This window comes from Lissotriton vulgaris, unplaced genomic scaffold (assembly GCF_964263255.1).
Source record: "Lissotriton vulgaris unplaced genomic scaffold, aLisVul1.2 SCAFFOLD_3162, whole genome shotgun sequence".
Classification (NCBI taxonomy): Eukaryota; Metazoa; Chordata; class Amphibia; order Caudata; family Salamandridae; genus Lissotriton; species Lissotriton vulgaris.
Genome location: NW_028250488.1, coordinates 250,894 through 259,906, shown reverse-complemented (window position 1 = coordinate 259,906; position 9,013 = coordinate 250,894). Strand labels below are relative to the sequence as shown.

The 9,013-nt window shown below is 47.8% G+C and overlaps 1 long non-coding RNA gene across 1 annotated transcript; it reads right to left on the bottom strand.

The window, feature by feature from the left end:
- Window positions 1-287: 287 nt before the first annotated feature.
- LOC147663255 (uncharacterized) lies at window positions 288-612 on the bottom strand. Its single transcript, XR_015305362.1, has 3 exons — window positions 551-612; window positions 406-465; window positions 288-324 (listed from the first exon to the last, which is right to left on the bottom strand). It is a non-coding gene; the product is annotated as an uncharacterized LOC147663255 (long non-coding RNA).
- Between the last annotated feature and the right edge of the window lie 8,401 nt (window positions 613-9,013).

The following is a 9,013-nucleotide window of genomic DNA, read 5'->3' as shown; positions in this document are numbered from 1 at the left end:
AGAATGAGTGTAAATGTGAGGAAAAGGGATGTGCAGAATCGATCATAGTGCAAAGCAGCGAACAATACACAATAATGATGACAATATATACAAAAATTCTCGATCTGGCTTCAAACCACAGAGCCAGTATTCACAGCAACCAATGCCCTAAAATTTATAAACCACCATGCTAACGCTAATGTTCAGTAATTTGCATTGTTGGTTGCATCGGCTGGTGTATAATTGTAGTCGTCGACGTTTCAACCCCTGGACTAACAGGTAGGTATACGTTAACCTTAAAGGTGGGTCTTCATCAGGACAAAGGGGATCCGGGGGGCAAGGAATCTGTGGAATGAGGTGAAATAATTATTACTGATTGCTAAAAAACAGGAGTGTCAAAAACGTTAAAAACCAAGGATCAATTACCATGGGCAGTTGGGCCGTCCGGCTCTCAACATGGGACAGGAAAACGTCAGAAAAAAGAACCTGGAAAGCAGGGTGAAAGGTTCGCTTTAATTCAGTTTGCGTGATACTCCGCATACAAAAGACCAGGATCTCAGGAGAAACTCACTTGTTAATTAGAGTCTTTAAAATCCTCGTAGAGAATTGATGCCAGCATGGTCATCTCAAAACTGCAGAGGAAAAGCAAAAAGGCATATGATTCGTACCTACCAATTGCACGAGTCAAAGAGGTTTGATCAACATGAATCGCCGATTCACTCACATGTAACTGAAGTTTTTCAGATGGTAATTTAATCCAAAGAGAACGAGTGGAACCATTCCATCAAGGAGTTGGGTTACTGTAGAGGGGTGAGTGCATAGGCATATGGTGATATAGATATATATAAATGACTAGACAAGACACGAGTGAACACTCTGGATAGTTGGTCGGACCGGAAGTCCCGCCCGACCATTTATTTATAGCCTTCTGGCCACGCCTGGCCAGAAGGTGATACAATTTGTGTACGTAGTTCCGGCCGAGGCCGGAGCTATCAACAACTAGAACGCTACATCCCTTCCCAAATTAATCCTTTGAGACAAATTAGATTAGCACATAAAGTCAGCAAGTCTTTGACTGGGCCTGGGATTTGGTCGGAGGCTGTACTGCCTTTTCCCTCTTACCGGAGTGTTCTCAGGGCAGGCTCTCGCGGATGGCGTCAGCGGTTCAGTGATCCCAGTGGACGGGGTGGATGGCGAATTGCTCTAAGTAACACCTGTTGGTTCACTACTGGTGTCTTGCCTTTCCGGTGTACCTGTCTGACGCTCCGTGTTGGCAGGCGTCGCTGGAATTCGCTTGAACCACGACACGTTTCTTGTTACCTCTTCGCCTTCGCGACAAGCTGTCACTGCCGTGCCTCTGCTTGTACTGACAATCCATGGCTCGACCTCATATGGTGTTCTGAATTTCCCTCCAGGCCTCCGAGCTCGAATGAGCACACGATCTCCGGGGACCAGCAATCTGTCTTGAGCCCCTCTCTTCTTACTTGCCTTGTCGGTAGTTCTTCTCCTCCGGGTTTGGGTGCACTCTGGATGATATGGTTCAGGCCTCCATTCTTCTGCCATGGGTATCAAGTCACGCCTGGGGCCTGAGAACATGAGAGCCCATGGCGATCTTTGTGTAGTGCTGTGTGGAGTGCTCCTGTATTCTCGTAGAAAGCTTTGAAGAGCATCTTCAGGATTGGTTCCTTCTACTGCAGATATTCTTAACACCTTATTAATTGTCCTCATGAATCTTTCTACTTCGCCATTAGCTTGAGGCCACTGTGGCGTTATGCGGCGATGATGAATTCCTAGTTTTTGCATAAATTCTTTGAACTCACTTCCCTGGAAGGGGGGTCCATTGTCCGTTTTCAGTTGTTGAGGAATCCCAAACAATGCAAAAGTCTTGCTCAGTATAGGTTGAATGTTCCTGAAACTTGTAGACTGGGCTACCTCCACAATTGGGTACTTCGTATAGCTGTCCACTAGAACCACAGTGACCCTTCCGTCCGGAAAACTGCCAAAGTCTAGGCTAACCCAGGACCACGGTGCTAGTGCGTGTTCCTCGGTGATGATTGGTGCAGGGGCTTCAGTTCTTCCTGTTAGCTGACACGCCCGACAGTTCTTCACTATGGTGTCAACTGCGTCCTCCAAGTTCGGGAACCAGACCTTTTCCCGCATACGGGCCTTCATTCTCCTGGTGCCTTGGTGGCCTTCGTGTGCTAACACTGTCGCTTGTTCCTGCAGGGTCGTCAGAATTATCACTCTTGAGCCTCTTAAGATAAGGTCATTCTCAGCGATGCTGATCTCGTTATGTATCTTCCAGAAGTGATTGAGTCGTGCGCGGTCAGCCTCGCTCCAGCCATGTACATCTCGCAGGAAGCCTTCCCAGGACCCTGTGTGCACCACATTCTCTACTCTCTTCAGGACAGTGTCGTTGGCATATTGTTCCATGATTTTGTCTGCTGACATTGCTTGGGGGTATGCTCCCTGTGATATCATATTCACAAACTCTTCGGTCTGTTTTTCGGGCTCTTCTTCTCGTGCTTCTTCCTTAGCGGAATGTCGAGATAAGAAGTCTGCCGGGTTCTTAGCTCCTGGCCTGTACACGAGATCCATTTGGTACTGTTGGATTTGGATCGCCCATCTTTCGATTCGTGGTGGCGGATGAGGCGCTGTGCCTTTGAACACTGGAATTAGTGGTTGGTGATCGGTAACCATTCTGAAGGGGTGTCCGGTTATGTAGAGATGGAAATGGTTGCATGCCCACTTTACTGCTAACGCTTCTCTCTCGATTTGAGAGTATCTCGCCTCAGTGGCGGTGAGGGCCTTGCTCGCGAACGCTAGTGGCGCCCATACTCCGGGTTCCGTTTCCTGGGTGAGGAGTGCTCCCAGTCCAACGGGGCTGGCATCGACCAGTATTTCGGTGGGTCTGGTCTTGTTGAAATAAGCCATGGCCGTTCCATCTAGGAGGGCGTTCTTGATTTTATTGAATGCTTCTTCCTCAACTTCTGTCCATTTCCACGGGCTCTCTTTTTTCGTTAGATGGCGGAGTGGTTCGGCGATGGTTGCTAAGTTCGGTATGAACCTGGTACAGTATTGGGCCATGCCCAGTACGCTTCTCACTTCTGAGGCTGTGGTCGGGCTGAGGCATACTTTATGGCTTGTGACTTCCTGGGATCAACTTGAACTCCATCAGAATTGAATACGTAGCCGACGAATTCTATCGATTTCTGAAAGAATTTGCATTTCTCCTTATGCAGTGTTACTCCATGTTCAGCTAGTCTCTTGAGTGTGGATCTCAGACGCTGGTGATGTTCCTCACTGGTCTTGGAGTGTATCAGGATATCGTTGCTTACATTTAACACTCCTTCACTCCTTGTAGGCCAGATAGTATTTCTCGAATTGTATTTTGAAAGATTTCTGCCGCTGAGGATATCCCGAAATTTAGTCTCTTATATCTTCTAAGACCGAGGTGAGTCGAGAACGTCGTTATGTACCTGCTCTCTTCGGCTAGTCGGAGTTGGTGGTATCCAGCGTTGAGGTCCAACTTAGAGAACCATTGGGCTCCGTTCAGATCTGTGAGTATGTCATCTACGGTGGGTGTTATATGTCTTTCTCTCTTTATTGCCTTGTTGGGCATCCGCATGTCTATGCAAATTCGGATCTTCCCTGGTGGACGAGGTTTCTCGGCTATCACCATGGGTGACACACACGGCGTTGGTCCAGTGACTTTTTCTATGACTCCTTGTTTTTCAAGTTGTGTCAGTTCTTGTTTGACTGCTGCTCGTAGGTGAAACGGAATCCTCCGGTGTTTCAGAGCAATTGGCTGGACGGCTTTATCAATGTGTAATTTGATTGGCTGTCGTTTAATTGTGCCCAAACCTTTGAACAGTGACGGGAACAGCTTTAATATGTCGTCCGTTTGAAGTGTCTTGACTGCGTTGGCGAACGCGACTAGGTTGAGGTCCTCTGCTGTGTGGCTCCCTACTAGCAGATCTGCTTCTTTGTCGATTACGTGAAATGTGGTTGTTACTTCACGGTCTTCCGCTTTAACTTGTACTTGTATTTTCCCACGCAGAGGGAGTGGAGTCTGGCTGCCGTATGTCATTATCTTGATTTTAGAAGGCGTCAACTGCGGTCTCGGGTTAAGGCTTTTGTAGTGCTGTATACCCATCACATTCACTGTTGCACCGGTATCTATGACCCCTGTGACTTCTGGCCCATCAATTTGAATTTGGCACTTTGGTTGGGGTCTTCGCTTTCTTTTCAGGTCTTTCGTGAACGATACGAAGTAGCACTCTCCTTCATCGTCAGTGGAGGAGTCATCTAATCTTGCATGGCGATGTTGTCTTGCTGTCATGGATCTTGATTCTTGAGTTTCTTCCAGACTTAATTGCCTGACTGCTCCTGTTACGGTCCGTCTCCCCGCTGTGTTTCTTCCGCGGAATCCTCCTCTGCACACGCTGGCAAAGTGGTTTGGTGTCCACATTTCGAACATGTCTTCCCTCTTGCAGGGCACCCATCTTGACTATGCTCATCACGCCCACAGTATCCACAGGATGTTCGTCTCGGGGTTCTGGTCGGCCATCTTCCCCGTCCACCTCTACCTGATGTGCGGACGGCGTCAACTCGTTCTGTCTTTATAACAGCACTTGCTTCCGCTTGAGTGGTCATGGCGGCCTCCATTGCTGTCGACCGGACATCAGATAACTCATGTGACCGTGCGAGCATGAGAATCTCGTCGAGCGTGATGTTGGGTTGGCGCAGTATTAGTGTTCTTAGAGTCTTGTTCCGGCACCCTTGAATGATCTGTGCTGTAACTTCTTTAGTGTGATCATCTTCGGCGCATGTGCTCACCAGTTCCCTTAGTCGGGCATGGAAGGCGTCCATCGTCTCACCTACTCTTTGTTTAGATTGTCTGAACTTAAACCGCTCATAGTGCAGGTTGAGCTGGGGGTCAAAGTGTGCATTGAGTGCTCGCATGGTGGCGTCGTAGTCATTAGCGTTGCCGGTATCTGGAAGGTGGGAGAACAGTTTGTAGATTTTAGTGCCCCCAAAGTGCAGTAATAGGGAGCGTTTGACTGTGTTATCGGTTTCTCGAGTGGCTATGACGTAGTTGTTCAGTTGTCCTATCCATACTGCCCACCTCGGTGCTGCTGTGGAAGGTTCAATTAGCTCGCTGAACGGCGGGAGTGCCTGAATCTGCGAGTGAGCTGATGGATGTGTTTGTTGAGCTGGGGGTACTGCTTGCTGTTGCACTACTTGTTGCGGAGCTGCCTGCTGTTGTGGCTCTGCCTGCTATTGTGGTGCTGCTTGCTGTTGTGGCGCTGCTTGCTGTTGTGGCGCTGCTTGCTGGTTCTTGTTGCCTGGTGGGTTTGACATTGCCTCTTTGTTGTTTGTCCGCCCCTAGGAAAGTGTTTTCCTCTTATAAAACTTTTTTCCCACTTTGGATGTACCAATGCTTGTTGGTTCGATGAGTCTCTCGTCTGTTTGTATATTTTTTTTTTCTTTTCCTCTCTGGGGAGACCGATGCAGTCTCAGCGCTTGTGTCGCGCTGTACTGGGTAGGTGTGCGTCACTCTGGGGCACCTCGTGGCTCTGCGCGGCCTTCGCGCTCCCAGCGCCTCTGTCAGGCGTCTCTGCCGGGCCTTTCCCTTGTGCGCATGCGCGCCTAATGCGCTCGGGCCTGTTCGCACGCACACGTGCAGACGCTGCTTCGGGCCTTCTCCTGCTTGTCTCTCCGCACCACTGGTGTCCCCACGCAGCACGGGGTTGTCGCTGCTCACCGTTGTGGTCACGGACGTCGTCGGGCTGCTGGGCACTGCTCGATGCCTGTGGAGGGCAAACCGCTCGGCAATGGACTGTCCTGCTTGCCTGTGTGCCGCTCCGTCACTCTTGGTGCCTCTTCGGACGACGATTCAGCAGGCGATGTTGCTGAATGCGTCCCCCACTCGTCGCCAGTGTAGAGGGGTGAGTGCATAGGCATATGGTGATATAGATATATATAAATGACTAGACAAGACACGAGTGAACACTCTGGATAGTTGGTCGGACCGGAAATCCCGTGCGACTTCCGACCATTTATTTATAGCCTTCTGGCCACGCCTGGCCAGAAGGTGATACAATTTGTGTACGTAGTTCCGGCCGAGGCCGGAGCTACAAACAACTAGAGCGCTACAGGTTACTACAAGCAAAATGAGGGAGCAATAGATGTAACAGACTGGTATTGCCGATTACCCAGTAAATTACTTCACATTTAGATCCACTTACATGCATAGGCAAGAGGATCCGAGTTTCACAGAAATGGGGCAGCGGTCACCATCTTGTACTGTAATACAGAAGGATCGCACGGAGACGTTAGTAAATGATTTAGGAGGGTGTTGCCAGATCAATGGATAGGGAACTGCGAAGAGTCTTACCTTCATCGAAGCAACAAGTAGCCGCGACCTGTTCGTGGGGCTCTGCTGTCTCACAAGGAGACGAGCTCACGCTGGTAGAGTATAGCGGCAGACGGTACGCCGCAAGAGGGCAATCGAAGACAGACTGCGGGTATTGCAGTCGCGGAAAACTTTATTAACGAAAGGCTATGGACATCGCTAAGACCTCGGAGTAATAGTATGGAAAATGCCTGGGCACGTTGTAATAAGGAGTATTAAAAGTTATGTAGGTAGATGAAAAAAACAAAATTAATACATATAGGCGTCATATTGGTGCTGATGGCTAACGCATATATATTTACACAAGGAAGAGTATTCCATTAAAACCACAGACACATAGATTAAATCGCGCACCTCTCATCCAAGAGGGTGAAGGCGACTCATACACATGTTCAGCATCATTATCTATCGGACATTGCGTACCTCTCACACAGGAGGGTAAAGCAAGGTAAAGATCCCCAATTAGATAAGTTAGCATGTGGTTTGAAATGTTGGAAAGAGAAAAATTAGAAAAATTCAGCGACCCAACCTAACTAGCTGAGCATAACTACTGTCTGCCTCATTAAGGCCATTATTAATCGAGTCCAGAATTGCCATTCATTTGGACTCACGTGTATTCAGGAGTAGCGAAATATCCCCTCCCCCGGGACCTAATGTGACTTTCTCTAGGACTATCCATTTCATGACATTGGGCGTGTGTCCCTGCCTTTGACAATGATCTACCATGGGAGCACCAAGTACATTACACCGGATGCGGCTCCCATGTTGTAAGATTCTTGCCTTGACTTTTTGCTGTGTCTGTCCAACATACACCTTGTCACATGGACATTTAATCACGTAAATCACGTTCATTGTGTTACAATTGGTGTATTATTTCAATGTGAAAGTACGTTCTTGGTGCACAAACTCCTTTGTTTGGATGGTGGCTGTGCATGCTGCGCAAGTCCCACATCTGTGGTGTCCTAGTATAGGAGGGAGGTTCCAGAGCGATAAGATGGTGGGGGGTTTTGTGGTGACCAAAAAGGAATTGACAACCAAGTCTCTGATGTTCTTTGCTCTCTTAAAGGAGTGTAATGGCAAGCTACTCTGCTTGATATCATCATCTGATATCAGGGCCCAATGTTTATTAATGATTTTCTTGATATCATTACTCCTAGTGGAGAAGGTGGTCACACAGATCATAACTCTCCAGACAGCCCACCACCCCTACTCTACCTGAACAAATGGAGCTCCAAGGCCATGCGCGTTGCCTGCTCCAGCTTCGCCAGACCCAGTTTCACCTGCTGCTGCTGCAGCAGCGTGGACCCCATGGGCTCATTGCTGCCTTCAGGGGCCTTCAGCAGCTCAGCCAGCACCGGAGGCAGAAGGAAGGCAAAATGGCTTATTTTGACCAGCGCAGCACCCGAACATTGTCCCCCTAAGGGCGCCATTTTAGTTAAGGTACTATCAAAGCTGAAGATAATCAGGTTAGGATGCAGCATCTTTGTTAAGGGATCGCAAACTGCGTAATTATGGTTGAGGGGTTGCAAATCTAATGCAGCGGCAGCAACACAAAACAAGTACTAGCGAAAGAAGCGAGACAGCTCTTAGCAGAGGCACTTTCACACGGAGGGCAGACTTCATGCATTTAAGTTCAAAGCATCCAGGTGAGCCTCCACTATTTTATTCTCACCACAGACTGTTGAGAGAAATGGGGGGTTGTGGGCTGGGAATGAGAGAAATGCAGGGGTGGGCGGCTGTACATACGAGCTGGGCTTTACATTTGTTGCACAGTGATAAAACATGGCGTGCCGCGCTGCAAGAATGAGAAAGAATAGTTCTCCCCAACAACAGATGAAGAATGCAAGCAGAAAGAAACTGTATTTAGGAGGTATATTTCTACTGTTCTACTTCCGTAGACCATGCACACTGCCTTGTGGGCTATACGGCCTACACAGGAGTGACTTTTTGATATTTAAACAAAATGATTTTACCTAACAAAAAACGTTTTGTTGAATGAATGCGCAGTAGATTTTTACAGTGAAGCAGTCAGGAATACACAGGGTTGGCCTTAAGCCATGTGTGCCCTGTCGCTGTAGTTGATGGCACCATAGGCACTGCAGTCCTCTAATGCCATTACATTTCTGGGTCCTGTGTTCACTTTCTACATCATATAGTAGGGACAGCCAATGAGCAATAAGCCAAATTAACCATTTCTAAGAGGGAGCACAGGCACTCTACTAGCAGGGGTAAATTCCACAGAGTTGTAAAGCCAGCAAAAGAAGATATAGGAAAAATCTGGAGGGACACCACACAAAATATGGTCATTTTCTACAATGAATATTAAAAGGAAGCGTAATTGTTACAAATGAATATAGGGCATTTTACACAAATACCTTTTCATGTGCAAACACTGTTTCGGAATAGTAAACATAACCAAATGATGTTTGTTTCAGGTGCAGCCCCAGTGTCAAGTCTCTCTTTATTATGAGAGATGTAAATTTTCTATTTTTAATCAACATAGACATTCTGGGACTTTTAGTTTCTCTTTTAAGATTGACAGTATGGCTGAAAAATTACAGCATACAAAGTGCTCTTATAGTTTAAAAGAGAAGACTGACTGGCTTGGGAACACTA